General features: G+C 35.6%; 1 protein-coding gene across 5 annotated transcripts in view; it reads right to left on the reverse strand.

Moving 5' to 3' along the window:
* Positions 1–18,757, reverse strand: part of LOC140745854 (uncharacterized) — a 500,815-nt gene extending 482,058 nt beyond the window's left edge. For all 5 annotated transcript variants that reach the window (XM_073077786.1, XM_073077787.1, XM_073077784.1 and 2 more), the window contains exon 1: positions 18,493–18,757. The gene's annotated coding sequence lies outside the window, so the exon portion shown is untranslated. The remainder of the gene's footprint in view (positions 1–18,492) is intronic.
* Positions 18,758–19,521: the final 764 nt, after the last annotated feature.

A 19,521-nucleotide genomic window follows, 5' to 3' on the forward strand; every position in this document is an offset into this window, starting at 1 on the left:
TCTATTTACCAAAGTAGGTAGTTTATGACGATTCGTAAACTACAAAGAGCATAATAAAAATGGCGGCATATCTGTTCACATCTCATTCATCTTGTATGATGTGTGAGCGAGAAAAAATACAAATGCGACATATAAGTTATAGTATTTAATAAATCAAGTTCTACATACTACATTCAATTTGAATATAGATCGATATTAAGATTTAGAACTTTGATAAATCATATATTATTTTTTCAATTTTTAGACCATCCATTTAATCGGTAAATGGTCATTGCCACTATAAAACAGGTCGAAATTACGCAATTTTCAATTATAACCGATATCCGGACAATCATAAATATAATCGATAATATTAAATGAGCTGTTTATTGGAAATTAATTTAGGCCCGCGGGCGCGGTCACAAAACCACCCATAGTATATTTTGAACTCCTACGCTTGAAGTAAGATCAGCCTACGCCAAAGACGATTTACGACCCGCGGTCTCCATATCGGTCTGATACGCAGTGGGTCCCGGGTTCGATCCCCGGTTAGACAGATATCTAAAAGATGAATTTAGGTATCGTTCGTGGGTGTTTGTGTATTCGCCTGTAAGTGTCCATTGAACCCACGACATAGTAAAAGTCCTTGTGTAGCTATGAGTGTACCTAAATAACGTTATCAATCTGGCGTTGATTACAGATGGCTACATACCCGCAGGTAGACTAGATACTTATTTCACAACTATAAATAAAAAAGATTTCAAAAGTTCTTTCGAGGTATACTTCTAAAAAATCCCGTTTCTTGCTACCCATATCATGGGTATACATAAAAATAATAGTTCCGCCTTATTGGGGGGCACGCCATATTGGATTTAGAAAAACGTCACTAAACTCATCATGCTTTATCATCCAAACCAAAATGTCATTCGGTTGGGTTTCACTGCTTCAAAATTCAGTTGTAAGATTTGAATTACACACGAACTAAGGAACCAGATAAAAAAGCTGATAATAAAAACCAAATAATAAACTAAGTAAAACCACGCTCAATATCTACTACTTAGAAATGTTGTTGAAACTCAATGAAGGGTAATAGATGAGGTCGTCCTTAGCCGTAGGAGGTTATTTAACCGATGACCTTTATCAACTGTTAGAATCGAACAAGGATAAACCAAAGAAGATGTAAGGAAATAGATTCCTAAGATAATATTTTTTATATCAAATCATGGTGTTGGAGTGGTCGGTGATTGGTTAAATGACTAAATGCAGGTGAATGGGACAAAAATAAAGGATGTTTTTGAAATAGTGTAGATAGAAATATAGACAAAATGAATGAATAAATGAACGAATGAAAGTATTGGACAAATAGAAAGACGACTTTTAAAAATAATAAAGAGAAATATTTTTATAAAGAATAATAAAGAGAAACAATTTTAATGAATGGATTAGACAAATAGACACGACTAGGTACTTTTAGAAGTAGTGTCGATAGAAGATTTTACAAAAAGTTGAACATTTAAGTAGCGAACATGAAATCCACCTCAGGTAAGTAACCATACTTTAGAACATTTACTTCTTTTGGGTCATTTTGGGTTCTTTTGGAAAAAATGATGAGGAAGACTTATTACAAAACCTACCTCGAAAATCGACATCAAAAAATTAGCCACTAAATGCCGCAAGTCTTATAAAAAAGGCTACAAACATTAAACTATTTTTAACTCAATGTAATAATTTTTGTAATAATCCATGGCCATTAGATAAAGCCCTAAGCCCTTTCAACTCCGACCTTTGAAGGGATTGAGTGACGTATTTCCGAAAATAGAGAAGTAATACGAAGATGAAACGTAAGATTACAAAGGCAATTATTTCCTGTTAGTTGAAGAACACCATTTATTTATAATCATCATCATCATCAACCTATTACTGTCCCACTGCTGTGCACAGGTCTTCTTTACCATTTATTAATAAACTTTAATATCAAAAAAAAAATACGTGTCGAATAGATAACCTCTCTACCTTTGGGAAGTCAGTTAATAAATAACTTCCCACGTTAAAATTCCGGGGTTCGTATCCAAAGCACAAATCTCTGAATTTTCGATACATTTTTTTTACAATTGTAAATTAAATTAAAATGACACTTAACAAGAACCAATACAATACACGATTTTAATCATTTTGTCCCATTCTCTATCATCAGGACCATCACAATTAACGAGTGTCTTTGCATGGTTTTTAGTTTTCAAACTGTAATTATCATTACTCAGCTTAGCTCTGGGATTCAAGCTGGTTTTATATGAAGTGGTGCGAGGTAAAGAGTTCCGGATATGAGCTAAGGATTGCGACCGGTGTACCTACAGTATTATCATAGCACATCTAGCATACTAGCTTAGTTTAGCTCCGACCTTCCCCACATCTTATTTACCCCACACACCTGTGTTCGAAAGGCACCTAAGAGTCCTCCATTACATTCTCTCAGATTGTGAAGCCTTAACCCTTCTCATCTTGAGATGAAACCGTCCAGAAAACGAACCGCCAAGGGGCATAACCATTGCAATTTCCAAACAAGCAATTTTAAACGTCCAAACTCCCATATTAATTTTCGTAATATTCCGTAAAATATTTTTTACATACTCTTATCAAACTTGCATGCAGAACTTCACCTGTCCAGCGCAAATGCAGCTAAAATTTCGCGGCGAAATTTTGCGAACATGTTAAAATATTACAACCTTATAACCAAGACTTACATAACTGCAATATCGGGATTGCAACTTGCGACGAAATATAGATGTAGCAACGTAGCAATATGTAGCAACATGTGTTTACATGTGCTTTTGTTTTTAAATTCTCCACATGCCCGGCGTTTTCACCTGCGTTTAAAAGTGTAACTTATAAGTTACTAGTTTTTGCCCGCGGCTTCGCCCGCGTTTAAAAGAAAATAATATGACATACTTACATAACTACATTAAACTGAAAATTCGTACCTTTATTGGAATGACAGTGGCGCCATCTGGCGAAAATTGGTGGTACCAAGTCTGAAACCTTCGGCACATGGACAACAACTTTGCTAAAGATCATTATTTGATCAAATGCATAGTTTACGATTCGATCCTTACTTAATCGATCGATCTTTACTTAATCGATTAAAATAATCGATTTGTTCTGGTCCAAAAGATCGATTCTTGTATTAATCGATCTTAGATCGCCATCCCTAGTTCCCGTGGTATTTCCGGGAGAAAAACTATCCTATGTCCTTTCTCGGGTCTCAGACTATCTTTGTACAAAATTTCATTAAAATCGGTTCAGTGATTTAGGCGTGAAGAAGAGACAACCAGACGGACAGACAGACAGACAGTTACTTTCGGATTTATAATATTAGCAAGGATAACCAAGACCTACATAAATGCAATATCGGGATTGAAACTTGCGACGAAATATGAATGTATCAACTGAACACATGTTGCTTTGTTTTTTTTTAATTCTTCACATGCCCCGCAGTTTGATTACGTTTAAAAGTGTAACTTATAGGTAAGTTATAACCAAGACTTACATAATTGTAATATCGGGATTGCAACCTGCGACGAAATATAAATGTAGCAACTGAACACATGTTGCTTTGTTTTTTAATTAATCACATGCCCCGCAGTTTCATTTCGTTTAAAAATGTAACTTATAGGTAAGTTATAACCAAGACTTACATAATTGCAATATCGGGATTGCAACTTGCGACGAAATATAAATGTAGCAACTCAACACATGTTGTTTTGTTTTTTAATTAATCACATGCCCCGCAGTTTAATTGCGTTTAAAAGTGTAACTTATGTTATTATAACCGAGAATACGAAGTTTCTCCTTATAACATCGACTAATGACAGTGAAACTTCCGTCAAAATCGGTCCAACAATTTCTGAGATTATTCAGAACAAACAGACAGACGGACAAAAATTTTAATTATTGTTTTCTTGGTAAAGGTACTGTATATACTTTAATATGCATTTTAAAACTGTTATTCTGACGATACAAACAAACAGTACTTTTTATTTATTTGTATAAATTTGTTTCGGGCTTTGGGAATTCATTATACATGTCAACCCCATTCTATCTTATACAATTTACTTGTACATGCAATTTTAAAACTATCTTTTTATCTTTACAGTTTAAACCATTGTATACGAAACGAATCTCCGCTTTGTTTCGTACAAAATACATTTCTCCAAAGATTTAAGATCGAAATATTCTTTCCAATTAGTCCAACACAAACATGTTGTTTTAATGACCAGTTAAATTTTCCCCGAAAATCAACTCGTGGAAAATCGTTACCCAATTTCTGTATCATGAATAAATCAAACAGTAAAATCAAATCAAATATGTGCATTACGTCCATTCGCATAATACCATGCAATATGAATAAAAGACATTTTCGTGAATTCTGGAACGTTACACCAACCATATTAAGATTTTTACAATTTTCACGGAATGCCCCTGGTTTTGGCATTTGGTATATAATAATTCACACGTATTCGTAAACACGACACACTTCTCACGTTACGTCACGTTAATAATTTGTCAATTTCCGACGAATTTCGCAGTGAGTTGACTGATGTAAAATTTCGTCGTAAAATTCGTCGCTCAAAATTTCCGCTAAAATTGCGCACTGAAAAATAGTTTCAATTTATTTTAAAATAACGTATTAGTGTAAAATATTGCGGGTTGACCTAAAAATAAGTTCTCAGCTCGATTTTTCGTCAGCTCCTGTCGGACAAGATAAAGTGTCCGTAGAGACAGACCAATTCCGCGGAGTGTCTTAGTTCCCTGATCCTAATCTTTTGAGTTATCTCCCTTTTAGAGCCAGTCGAGTGTGTTCGGGGTCATTTGGGTTGGGCGATTTATTTTCGGTTTTTTAAAGTATCCACTTGACATCATCGATAATGATTGGGAAGTAGCTGAGTTTAAAGTGTGTGCGAATTGACATTGTCAATATTGCCATGTTGACAGCATAGATAAGTATAGATATCTCACCGCCTTGTAATTGAAGGAAGCCATTAAAAGGATGACTATGTGTCAGCCTACGTATTACGTCTCCGACTGTCATGGTGTAATTTACGCGGAACAATGCCTACACGTGCAGTTATGTGGTGCAAAAACACGAAATAGAAGAAAAAGTGCGGAGAAATATCGTTTCATTCGTAAATGCTCTAAAAACTACATTCTTTTAATATCTATCAAACACGAAAATATAAGCCAGTGACAATTTCAATGGTCAAAACTGGTTACATTTTCTTGTTAGGAGTAAGTAACCTTTACAAATCTATGGTTGACAGATGAAACATATTTCACAGAAGGAACAACTGCATGATATGTTTACAAATATAATTTGTTTATATGCATGATGTATTTAGATATTCTGTACACTGTTTTACGATTAATTTCTATATTTAACTAAAGTATTTGTGAAATTGTCCAGTCCATCAGACCAGCTGGTGACGAATGGTCAATAATATCCGGGGACGTCTGTAATTATTCCAATTTAAGATTCCAGTCCTACCTAAGGTCAGTCATACATGCATTCCTACATCGGAAACCTAGGTCAGAACGCGTCGGATAAGTATGTCTCCCTTACCGCACCCTTCAAACCAGATAACGGCAGCTTTTACTGCTGTTATAAGGTAAAATAGATGTGTCAGTGGTACCTCCGGAGTCAAACCAAAAATCGTACCTTCAAAGAGTGACCACAAGTCTGAAAAAAGAGGGTTAATAAACGCCAAAAGATCTTTTTACTATTAACTCTTAAAATAAACTTCCCTTTTTAGATTTCTCTAAATTTACTATCGCTAAATGCTCAGTCAGACAGACTTATTTTTGCAGTGTCTCTAGTTTCTAGATCTTAATCTTACAGATCTTTAAAACCAGTCAAGTGTGAGCTAGTGTGGGGTCATTCGGGTTCAGGAGTTTAGTATGTGGAGAGTATCATGTCCGATAAAAATTGGTGATAAGACCGCTCGAAGTTTATAAAATGCATTTACGAACAACCGCCGTATGTGTAATCGGTTTTAAACACGTATGTTAAACTTAAAAGTTGTTACTTGTAATATAGTGACGATGTTCATACAAATATACTCATACATTTTAATAAGCATTAGGTAATCGCGGTAACTAAACTTTATGCCAATATTAATAAATATATCTAGCGGTTAAAACATGATTTCTAAATGAGGGGTCCGAGATTCAAAACCGACACCTCTGATATGCCGACTATTGCCGCCCATGGACATTTGTAATCAACCCCAGATAAGATTAGATATTCCTACCTGAGGTCGGCCACAGATGCGCCGCTACCCCTGAAGACTAAGCTGGAACGCCTCAGAAAAGTCTGTCTCCCTTACCACACCCTTCAAACCGGAACACAGCAGCGCCTAACACTGCTGTTATTAGGTAGAAATAGGTGTGACGGTGGTGCCGCCGGAGTCGAACCACAAAGGGTTCTACCACCTTCAAGATTATATTAATAATATATTATTACTAACTATAAAGGTGATGTAAAACATCGCGAGAAAATCTACACGGCTGCTGATTGCAGATATTAATGCAAATATTAATGGCTGGCCGTGGCTACTTACCGTCAGGATGAATGCATGCTTGCAGGAATAGGAGTGACGGTGGCACTGCCGTTAAACTTTTTACTTTAATTTATTATAATAAGGGAGTAGCAGACGAATTCACCTGATGGTAAGTGGCTACTGCCGCCCATGGACATCTGTAATTAACCCTAGATAGGATTAGATATTTCTACTTGAGGTCGGCCACATATGTGCCGCTCTAGCCCTGAGGACTATTCGAACGCATCGGAAAAGTATGTCTCTTACCATACCCTTCAAACCAGAACACAGCAGCACTACACTACTGTTATTGAGAGTAAAGAAAAAACGTTTCGTGTATATAGTCTATGTATCTTATGAACCACAAATTAATGAATACAATCTTAAACGAATCCTTAACGAAAATTAGAAATATATGTCTAAAAGAAAACCATTTTATTAATTCTTATTTGCAGCTGATACCAAAACATAACCCTTACAGTGCAAACTGTCACGGGTTAGGAAAAAGGTACGAAATGGACCATTTTTCATTACCAACCCTTGTGCCGTCTTGTGATAAAATTTTAGGGTGGGATTAGACGAGTTCTCCTTCGTTCGGATTTATATTTATGTTAGGATTTAAATTATCATAGCCCATTCTAACCCACTACTGGTAGGTATTTAAGATGTTGTCCCTGTAGTCCCGGGACTAGAATAGGGCTACGGTATCCCCTGCCCCAGCAAGCGACCCGGGAAGGACAGCGGTCGCCTTTTAGTCGCCTCTTACGACAGGCAGAGGATACCGTAGCCCTATTCTGGTCCCGGTACTACAGGGACAATGACATGGGGCCCAGGCTATCTAATTCAAATTTATAAGTATGCATAACGGAGGAGGTTCACTTACATTTTGTGAAACAGGGGTTGGGAAGGGGGAGGGGGTTTAAACATCTTGCGTTAAAGGGTTCTGCTTAATGGTTATATATAGGCCTATCGGTACACTTCACACACTTAGATAAATATGTAGTTCCTTAAGATGTTTTCCTATATGCCAGGAATGCCAGGGTTGAACCTGGATACTCTTTTTGAGGACGAAATTCATACCACTAGGCTATTACGATATTCATGTATCAGAAAATCGGCAGAATTTACTTCAATCTTAGTTTATGAAGCCTAAACTATCTTTTATGACGTTCTGTGCTAACATTCCTGAAATTCCTCAAAAAACATATGTTTGTAAAGTTAGAATTTTTTTTTTAATTTTTAATATTTTTTTAAAATCATGTATAATGTATGGCTTTATAGCTATATATTTATTAATTTTCAATATGCTTTCAAACACATATTATAATGTATGGCTCTATGGCTATTAAAAATGCTTTAATGAGTAGTATCGAGTGAAACACTCCATTCCGGTGCAAACATTCGCATCATTAAACAGTATAAATAAACTCAATTGATTGGAATCAATTTAATTATGAATTGATTCGATTGCAGATGATCGGGGTATTTGAACATCGAAGTTAAAATTATGTTTCCTTGTAGTTAACATGGTTAAAATTATAATTTACATAGACCTTTGGCCCCTAGAATTTAATACACATAAATGAAGGTGGTAGAACCCTTCGTGGTTCGACTTCGACGGCATCACCGCCACACCTATTTCTGCCTATTAACAGTAGGGTTAAGCGCTGCTATATTCTGATTTGAAGGGTGTGGTAAGGAAGACATACTTTTCTGAGGCATTCCAGTTTAGAGCTCTAGGGTAGCGGCACATCTGTGGTCAACCTCAGGTTGGATTATCGGAACTGAATGCTCGTCTAGTACTCCTACATTATAAAACAAAATAACAAAACGTCTAAGTACTCAAAATCTCTATTGCACTTTGAACAATAAATAGGCCTTATTAGTAAATTGTCTTTCGAGGGTAAGACACATTTTTTATTTATTTTTATTTTTTATCAGCATTATTAAACATTTTAATATAATTTATTTATATAACATATATATAGGTAATATTTTTTTTACCAACGTTTAAAATCATATTTTCGCCGTCTTTCCCACTTCCACTTATCTCACTCAACTCACGCAACAAAATATGCACCATTTTCATTGAGCTCCCACGTGTATGACGGCATATGTTACAGAAAGGTCAACCTGAATTTACGGTACCCCATTTCCAATTTTTATAACTAACTAGCAGACCCATCAAACTTTGTACCGCCTCAAAATCTATTTATCAAATATTTCATATATAAGATATAGCCTATGTTACTAGTAGATAATGTAGCTTTTGAATGGTGAAAGATTTTTTAAAATCGGTCCAGTTGTTTTTGAGTCTATTCATTACAACCAAACAAACAAACAAAGTTTTCCTCTTTATAATATTAGTGTAGAAGTATAGATAATTTCTTTAACAAATAAATTATACATAAACTTTAACAATACAAAACAACCTCCTTTAACAAATAAACGATTGTCAAAAAAATAAATCTTTATATTAATATTTTCACGGATCAGCAGATTCAAACAAATAATTTCCTATAGTTATTACAATAGATATAAGGATAAAATATAATAAATGGAAGGGCAAATCAATAAAATCTCATCAGAAATATCTAATTTAACAGATTGTTCATCAAACAGTAAACATCCTCCAGTTTGTTGGAAGATCCGAACAAAAATGTATTGTTCATTTGGAAGTTAAGTACAATCGCCTCGGTCGGTCCGAAAGTCAACAGGGTGCACAAAATGGGAAAGTATAGCTAAAATAAACATTTGCTTTAGAGAAGCACCCGACAGAATTTTCCAGAAAGAACTTTTTTACGGGAAAAGAATTATTATTAGTCGTATTTAAGGTGCTCTGATGAAGTTAATTTTAGAAAAGACTTGCCGATTTTTTTTTGGTAATTAACATGACTTTTTTGGTTTAAGTACCTTTAACTCAACTTTGAAGGAACCATCGCAAAATTTATTTCTGACTAATAACAGCAGTTTAGTGCAGTATTTTGCTATAGTTTGAAGGGCGTGGTAAAGGAGATACGACGAACGTAAGGCAATTAATCTTAGTCCTCAAAGGTAGCAACGCATCTTTGACCAACCACAGGTAGGAATACTATCTAAGGTTGATTACAGATTTTTTTAGAATATATAAGTAGCAGACGAGCATGCAGTCCATCTGATGGTAAGTGGCTACTGCCGCCCATGGATATCTGTAATCATACATGAGGTCGGCCACAGATGCGCCGCTACCCCTGAGGACTAAGCTGGATCGCCTCGGAAAAGTATGTCTCCCTTACCACACCCTTCAAAACGGAACACAGCTGCGCCTAACACTGCTATTATTCGATTCGATTCGAACCACAAAGGGTTCTACCACCTTCGAAACAGATGTTAGTAGGCGGCTGTTGCCACTTACCATCAGACTGCATACTGGTAGTTACACTACTCCTATTTCAAAAAAACAAGAAAGGTTATTCCTACAAAATTAAGCCAAAAGGCATTCAGCTCTTCAGCAAAATCGAAATACTTCCAAGAACAAAAAATGAGGTAAAAAACATCAAAAGCCTACCTGATGCGAAAATCACGAACTCCTGAATTATAAGAGGGAAGTTTTTCCGTTTCTCATGATTAAGGCGACTTTAGGGAAAGGAAGCCGTCAACTGAAACTTTGAAGATTGTAGCCCCAATCTCATAGACCCAATTACTTGGATTTACGCGTAATATTGTGAAATTTGTAGCTGCAAAATATCTATATTGTACATACCTTTTTTTTGTAATTTCAAAGTAAATAATTTTAAGAATCTAATACTTTACAATTCGACACCGGGGGCACCACCATCACACCTTTTTCTTATTACAGCAGTGTGAAACTTTGAAGATTGTAGCATAGACCCAATTCCTTGGATTTACGCGTAATATTGTGAAATTTGTAGCTTCAAAATATGTATGCACAATGTATATTGAACACACATTTTTTGTGATTTCAAAGTACCTACTTCATTTATATTCAAGGTTGTATAGTCCGCCCCAAACTGCTAGTCCTCTCTGAAGTTGTTGCGAGCAGGTGTAGTGATACAATTTCCTATGGCGACGCGATTCATTTCTATATTCAGAGCGGACTAGCTGTTTTACGCGACTTAACACTCTTTTATTTAAACTTCAGACCCGTCAACCCATTACACTGCTCAGCACGGGACATCTCTACCGGGAATGTAGTTGTCCACCGCGCTTGCCTAGTGCGAATTGGTAGACTTCACACACCGTTGAGAATTGTTTTTTTAGAACTCTCAGGTATGCAGGTTTCCTCGCGATGTTTTTCTTCACTGTATATTAATTGTAATACGCACATAGGTTTGAAAAATCAGGGGTGCGTATTTGAACCACTTACTGTTTTTTACACAACACAAATGTATTTTAATTACTCCCTTTTGTATATTAAAAAAAAAACTTTACACGAATATCAGTTGATAACGTCTGTTACCTCTCTGTCAGTCTGTCTAGCTTTGTGTATTTCTTACAAACAATAAAACCTCTTTCATCTCATGCCCATTTCTGCCCTTCATCAACTCTAGCCCTTTCAAAACCCACAATTGAAAATAGGTCACCTAGTTACAATCCTGATTTAAGTACGTTTTACAAAATGCAGATGAATTGTTTTTGAACCCAAAGCACAAAAGAATATGAATGGAGCTTTGAAAATTTGGGGGAATTTCTGATATTTCGGCACTTGTTCTATTGCGATTGTAACGCGATTAACGATTAAAAACAATTAAATGCTAGTGTTATGACTAATCATTACAGTGAGAACTATTATGAAAAGCTGCAATGATTTTTGTTCCACTTGTCCTGGTCTTTTCCTACTACGAGGAACCAGAACCTAGGTAGCCCTTACCACCTATACCACCTATTCCTGTTCCAGTGCATTTGTTTCCTATTAAAGTGAAAGGCTTGACATAATCTACTGAATTGGCTAATTGTGAATTACTAGACCTTACAAACCATTGAGAACTTTGACATGACATGATTTTCGTTGACCATTATAAGAAGTGATAATTTATTTCTAACACCTATAACTTTGAAAATCAGAGGTGTGTGGGATGCGAACCCCGTACCCCAATTAAGTGGCAAGTTTCAAGCACTATCACTGCTCATACATATCATCAGCAACCCATTACTGTCCCACTGCTGGGCACGGGTCTCACCTCTGAATGACATGAGGCCACAGTCCACCACGCTCGCCAAGTGCGTATTGGTAGACTTCACATACCTTTGAGATTTTTTTTATAAATCTCTCAGGTATACAGGTTTCCTCACGAAGTTTTCCTTCACCGTTTAGCAAGTGATATTTAATTTCTACGCACATAACTTTGAAAAATCAGAAGTGCGTGCCTGGGATGTGAACCTCGGACCCCTCGATCGAGAGGCCGAGTTTCTTAAACACTAGGCTATCACACATATAAATGTTTGAAATATCTCGTAGCAATTATCGCTTATCGCTTACCTGTTCGCGGTGTGACAAGTATAAGGAAGGGTGACAATTGATCCGTTGTTTTCGAGTACCATTCAGCTATTTGAGGGTTAGTTCTTACATTTATAAGGGTTGTTTGAGAGTTCTGCCATTTACTCAATTCATTTATGTTCATTTGAGAATTTTAATGGGGTCACTGTTTTTCAAAGTTAGCCAAAAATAATAATTATGGAATTAAAAAATAAAATTAAAATACAATTTGACTAAATCACAGTATGTATTAAAATAGTAGTATTTATGCAACACATATTAAACAAAATATTTAAAATTGCGTTTTAAAAAACCTACTGCTTAATGGCAAAAAACTTAAAAGTGATGACAAGCTCTACTATAATTAAATAAAAAAAAATAGAAATAAAAATCCTAAGATGTAGCAGGCGATAAATAACATAGTTTTAATATTATTTCCCTAATGTATCCTCGTGGTTGCCTCGACTACTCAATCGAAGAGTCCGATGATCGAATGGGACTCTTCCTAATCAGAAGAAGTTCAAAAGACTCATGTAGGCTTATATCGACGACCCGCGTGGCGGAGTGGTCACCATACCGGTCTGACGCGCAGAGGGTCCCGGGTTCAATCCCCGGCCAGACGGATATCTAAATGATGAATTTAGGTTTCTGTTTCTGGGTCTGGGTGTTTGTATATTCGTCTCTGTGTGTGTCCATAGCACGATACAGGGAATCCTAGTGTGGGGCTGTGAGTGTAGATAGTGTTTATATGCTAAACTCCCACGAAAATCGATGTGCAGAAATGGGTCAAAGACAAATTAATTTAAAATCAACTACAAATGAGTAACACCAGGTGTTGATCGAGAACTAGGCACCGTTTTTCGTGGAACGGAAATAGTCATTCGACACTATTACGTCGTAAACGGGTCGAATGGTGATGACTTAGATTTGATGCTGACTAGCTATGCAGTGTTATGCTTTTGTAATTTATATTAAAAAGTCTGATTCATAATTAGGTGTCCAAAATGTAAACCTATCAAGAAAATACGTTTCAAATGGTACTTTCTTATTTTTTTACGATATTATAGGAATACAACCATAATAAACTGTAACAGACTATGTAATACATACATACGCTTGAAAAACAATCGAAGTTTAAAAAATACTTTTTTATAAAGAGTAGCAGACAAACACCATTCCACCTGATGGTAAGTGGCTACTGTAACCCACTACTTCTTATGATTAGGCTGGAATGTCTAGGTATCCCTTACCACACCCTTCAAAACATCACACAGCAGCTATTAACATGCTTGTTTTTTGATAGCAAAAGATGTGGCTGTGGGATCCACCATCTTAAAACACGTCATAACATAAACTAACTCATAATATTCAAATTATAAAACTAATAATACTTTTATTTTATCCACCCCGCCCCCTCAGAACCTTCCAAATCAAATCAAATCTATGTTTATGCAAATCAAAACAAAATGGTACGCTTAGGTACAAATATTTGTCATAGATTTATGATCCGATATTATCTGTACGCACGTAACAACTTGATTCTAAGCTTATCTGTGAAATACATAATTTGATCGAACTAATCTGCTTCATGCGATTGGATTGTCGTATAAAATTACTAATACATTGATTATCTTACTTTGACAGTATTCAAATACTAATCACAATGGATTAGTTAAGCTATCTGAATGATTCTCGCACATAAGTCCTCGGTTCCAATTTTAAGTGACTTTGATTTTTTTTAATAATATAGGATTAGCAGACGAGCATGCAGTCCACCTGATGGTAAGTGGCTACTGCCGCCCATAGACATCTGTAATCAACCCCAGATAGAGATATTCCTACCTGAGGTCGGCCACAGATACGCCGCTACCCCTGAGGACTAAGCTGGAACGCCTCGGCAAAGTATGTCTCCCTTACCACACCCCTCAAACCGGAACAAAGCAGCGCCTAACACTGCTGTTATTAGGGTAGAAATAGGTGTAGCGGTGGTGCCGCCGGAGTCGAACCAGAAAGGGTTCTACCACCATCAAGTTTGAATACAAAACATAATTACGATGGATATATCTTATCAAAGTTAATAAATATTATTCCTAAAACGGCTAGGTTACTAATGGATTTCAACTACAGTTAATAATTTTCGCGTTTGCAAATAAATGCAAATATTGATTACTTGCAAATTTACGTAATACTCAATAAATTTACAATATGTAAAACTTGAATAGAAGGTATGTTTCATTAACAGAGGTAAACTAAAAGCGAATAACTCGCTTATCGTTTGATCTTTTTGTATGTAGAATCTGATGGTAAGTAGCTACAGCCACTTATGCACATCTATGATCATCAGACCTGAGGTCGGCCTCGAATGCGTTACTACCTCTGAGCCCTAAGATGAAACGCCTCGGATAAATATGTCTCCCTTACCACGCCCTTCAAACCAGAACACAACAGCGCTTACAACTACTGTAACTATTGTACTACTACTATAAGCAAAATATGAGGCAGTGGTGCCTCTGGAGGTGAAGCACAAAAGGTTCTTCAAAACGTTCAAAAGCAGATTTAATTAAAAAGTTACGATAAAATTATTACGAAAAGTTAAAATATTAAAGGATTTTTATAAATTCACTTCAAATATTAACCTGTTTTACACTATAAATGGAATATGTAAAATAAATTGAAACGAATTGCAAAAATAATAAAAGTCAATTTAAAACATTAATATTTTTCGCAATCGTATTCAAATATTTCAATTCATTGATAAATTTAAAAAGTATATTTAATTTGTAATGTCATTTTAAAGGCAAACGTATTCTCAATAGGCAGCCAAACCTTTTGAATTTTTGATCCTATTCCAGAGGTCTAGATTCCTAAAAACCCATTGTCGAACAATTTGGTCCAAATTGAAAATTAAAAATTAACCAACGCGAAAGGGATCAAAGTATGTTTCGTAAAATTAAAATATCGCGAGTTTCGGTAACAGTTGGAATGTTTCAATTGCAAAATATTTTAATTTCATTTTCGTTATTAATTTTGCCTTAATATATTAAATTTCGTGTTAAATATCTCGCCTAACAATAAAACCACTATTTTACTATTATTTCTATGGTCATGTCCGCGCCAAACTGCTAGTCCGCTCTGAAGTTGTTGCGCACAACTACAAGCATATATTCCGTAGCAACGTAAGGGCATACTAACGCAGCTATATAGCCGTGGTCAAGAACGGGCAGCGTACGGGTGTTTGGAGTGGTCCCGAGCTGTCTTCGTCCCGCTAATATCTACAATTTGCTATTCGATGTGTCACGTTTCTATATTCAGAGCGGACTAGCAGTTTGGCGCGGACTATACATCAAATCAATAGTACAAATAATTAATATAAAATATCTATTGTAACTAGTAATTATTATCAAAACAAAGTCCCGACTGCTTAAAATTATAGTCTTTGTTACACCCACAATTGAGTCGAATCAAACGACACGTCATATGTTATAATCCGTCAAGCCGTTTGGGCTGAAAGGCATACCAAAGAATGAGACATACATACTCGAAAACATTACACTCCACAGTCGGATAAAAAGCATTTCATCATCATCATCAACACATTACTGTCCCACTAGGCACGGGTCTCCTCTCAGAATGAGAACGATTAGGCCATAGTCCACCGCGCTGGCCTAGTGCGTATTAGAAGACTTCACATACCTTTGAATACTTTTTTCTTAGAATTCGTAGGTATACAGGTTTCCTCGTGCTGTTTAACTCATTGAAAAAGCATTTAACTCATTTAAAACGATAAGTACGAATACTTATCGAGATACATCTATAAAATCAGCAACAACTTGAGATTCTGTTATTGCTAGTATTCGGATCCACCAAATCCTCTTAATAATACCACATTATTGCATTTTCATCAAAATAAATAATAACGGCTCGTGTAAATTTACACTATGCCCGTGTTTGTTTCCGAACTTGGCTGCCACACTACCGCGTTTAATTATACAAACTCTTCAGGCCTTTAATGCTACTTCATCAATATACATAATCACGGGAACAATTTTGGCCTACAAACATTTGGCGTACTAAAGATCGAAATTTCATAATTTCTAGTAGACAGATATTGTCAAAATATGACAATTATTAATTATATTGATTATATAATTAATAATTGTCATATTTGTATATGATATAGGGTGTTTGTAAATGAATTACGGTTAGTAGAATATTTATTTTGCTGTTTTACTTTGTGCTTAAAGATAAATGTTAAAATCCCAGACTCCATAACGAATGCAGCGGATTATTGCAAATTGATAACCAAAAAAATTAACATTTACCCAATAAACTTTTTGCCTTTGCCTAATAAGTCTATTTTTTTCTTAAACACCTTTTGTAGGTTCGTGGTTTGATTAAAACAGTATACTCCAGTAATTTGGAGGACGTGCTAAGGCAAAGACAGTAAGGGCCTTTCTTAAGGGTCCTTTCCATCACAGATCCACTAATAGGATGTATATCTCTATAATTATATACCTCTGGATACAAGCTACAGATTGAAACTACGGATGTTTACGAGTAAGAATCGTGAATAGTGTAGCTATAATATTGTCATAGCACATCTTGCTAGCTTAGCTTAGCTTCGACCTAACCACTCAGCTACCTCACACATATCTGGTAAAAAGACATTTTTTTTATATAATATAGGAGTAGCAGACGAGCATGCAGTCCACCTGATGGTAAGTGGCTACTGCCGCCCATGGACATCTGTAATCAAGCCCAGATAGGATTAGATATTCCTACCTGGGGTCGGCCACAGATGTGCCGCTACTCCTGAGGACTAAGCTGGAACGCCTCGGTAAATTATGTCTCCCTAACCACACCCTTCAAACCAGAACACAGCAGCGCTTAACACTGTTATTATTAGGTAGAAATAGTTAGGTGTGGCGGTGGTGCCGCCGGAGTCGAACCACAAAGGGTTCTACCACCTTCTAATCCATCCCATCTCCCACATCCCAACACGAGGCATCTAATCAATGCAATCTATCAATCAAACAATCAGTACTCAAGAGTAGCAGCAACGCTTCGGTGCCCGACTTTAGATCTGACTCTAATACTATTTGGAATACTCTTCATATGTTACAAAAATGTAAAACACACTTAAGAGTTTCTGTAGGTATCCACTTAACCAGTCTACACATTTAGGTATAAATATTAAAGCTTACGTAATTAGTTTTAAAGTGTGCGCTTGAGCTAAAAACTAGGCATTCCTGGAATGCTATTATGGAGTTTTACAAAAAAGGTCTGAAACCACCGATGTTATGTTTCATAAAAATCTATTAGACTAAAAAACTATGAAAAGAGAATAACTATTAAAGTTAATAACAACATAATGAGTTTTTTAATAGTAGGTATTATAATTTTAACATTTTCTAGTTACTGCTTTTTATTACCTATCGTGAAAGCAATTATAAAGTAGGTAACAGTTATTTTTTTATTTCATCGATAGAATCGTTTAGGTACACTTATTATTTGAGTCACTCTAAAACGCAAAACCGAAGTTAATCTTCGACTAATCTTGAAAACTGAACCAATATTGACGGAACTTTCACATAAAGATAAGTCTCTACAGGGAGTGGCATATCCCGTTTTAAAATATTTGGGGCTCCTACAAAATACAAAAAAAATAGTTACGTGGTCCAAACATACCTACATTTACAATTACAATTGGAATCACGCGAATGAATTTATTAATTTAAATACCTACGTAAGAAAAATTATAATTCAAGAATCCTATATATATAAATATATCTCTAATACGTTACGTTATATATATATAGAAATTTCAGTTTGGAATAAGTAGTCCTCTGTACTATATTTCTTTATAATGCTCTTTTTTATTATTTTTCTGTGTACACAAATAAATAAATATATCACTTAAAATTCACAAGTTAAACTGTACTATGTTTAATAGCAATAAAATGAAATATGGTATTAAACCAATATATTAAATTTAATAAACATCCTAATATGACAATATGGTAAGTATAGTAAGGTTTAGATCGCACATTGCCATTTTAATTTGAGATTACGAATTTATCCCAAAAGTTAATTTTGGGGTGTTAAAATTGCTCGCCATAAATATTAGGTAAGTATTTTTATACTTATAGTACCAGACGAAGTACTTATAAATTATTCCTAATAGAATTACACTGTAGCCACGGAAAAATAATTAATTTTTGATTAAGCCTATTTTTTATTACTTTATTGCCTACACTCGGAGAAAAAGGACTATATAGAAATAATGTTTTAATCATCAAGTCTGTTTGATCCCATAATGAAGTTCTAATAAGATTAGAAAACACACCTACATAAAAATAATAAACGTTTCTATCCGCGATATCGCCACCGGTTTCACACATTCGCAATCGTTCACCAACAGTAAGAGTATAGCAGTAAATTACTGACCTGCTACGTATTTCCTGTGCAAATCCTGGATTCAAGTCACAACACAATAAATCTTCAATCACATCATTGCTCCACAATAGTAATCACGCACTAAATCTGCCAAATATATCATTCACACATGTAAAATCTCAACACGTTTACAAATCACTGAAAAACACCGATTTCAAACGAAACGAACCGTTAAAGTCGAAATCGGGGGATCTGTTCAACATCACTATTTTACGAGCGGGATTTTTTAGCGCGAAACGACACCCTCACGCCACGAATGCCGAAGCTCGACTGACTCGAAGCAAAGCGCCAAGCGGCCAGCCGCGCCGTGATCTCCGAAATGTAAGCTCAATAACATAGATAACAGAAGCGTGTTATAATGCTAAATTAGTAATCGGTTCGAATTTCAAAATCGTAATTCGAATGACAGTTTCGTTAATGCAGATAAGATTTAGAAATTCAAATTCATAGCACCTTGTTCAAGTAGATTCAAACAAAACTCTTTGAACGTCAAGTAGGTAAGTATTGCGTTGGAAAGTATTTCTCTGTGGGCTTTGCAAAGAAAGAGTATAAGTCAAAGCATACCATATGTATTGTATGCATAGCATAGCATACATATTATAAGCATTTCTCCCAATTTCAAAAGTAAATGTCTGACTTAAATTACAGGCGACCTTAGTAGTGGAACGAATAGTTTCAGGTAGTATTCACGTTGTGTATTGAGTTTGTGACCCTTTACCATCAGTACCCTCACCATGAGTTTTTACGTTTTGACAAATATGACTGTTTTTGTATTTGTTTACGTATTTGCCCATACAATTTCCAATCAGCGCCCCTAGCGGATTGTATCAGCACTAGTGTCAGTAACGTAACATTAAATGTCTAAATTGACAAAATGGCGCTTTATGTTTTGTCTCTCTTTTTTGTGACACAGACAAAACGACTTGAACACTTATACGTTATACGTTATACGTTTTACGGTTATACGTTTACTCAGTCTACTGAAGCAAACGGAACAGAATAATGTATTGAGTAAACGTA

Source organism: Epargyreus clarus, unplaced genomic scaffold (assembly GCF_041222505.1).
Source record: "Epargyreus clarus isolate Ecla_fem2 unplaced genomic scaffold, WU_Ecla_fem_2.2 ptg000011l, whole genome shotgun sequence".
Lineage (NCBI taxonomy): Eukaryota > Metazoa > Arthropoda > Insecta > Lepidoptera > Hesperiidae > Epargyreus > Epargyreus clarus.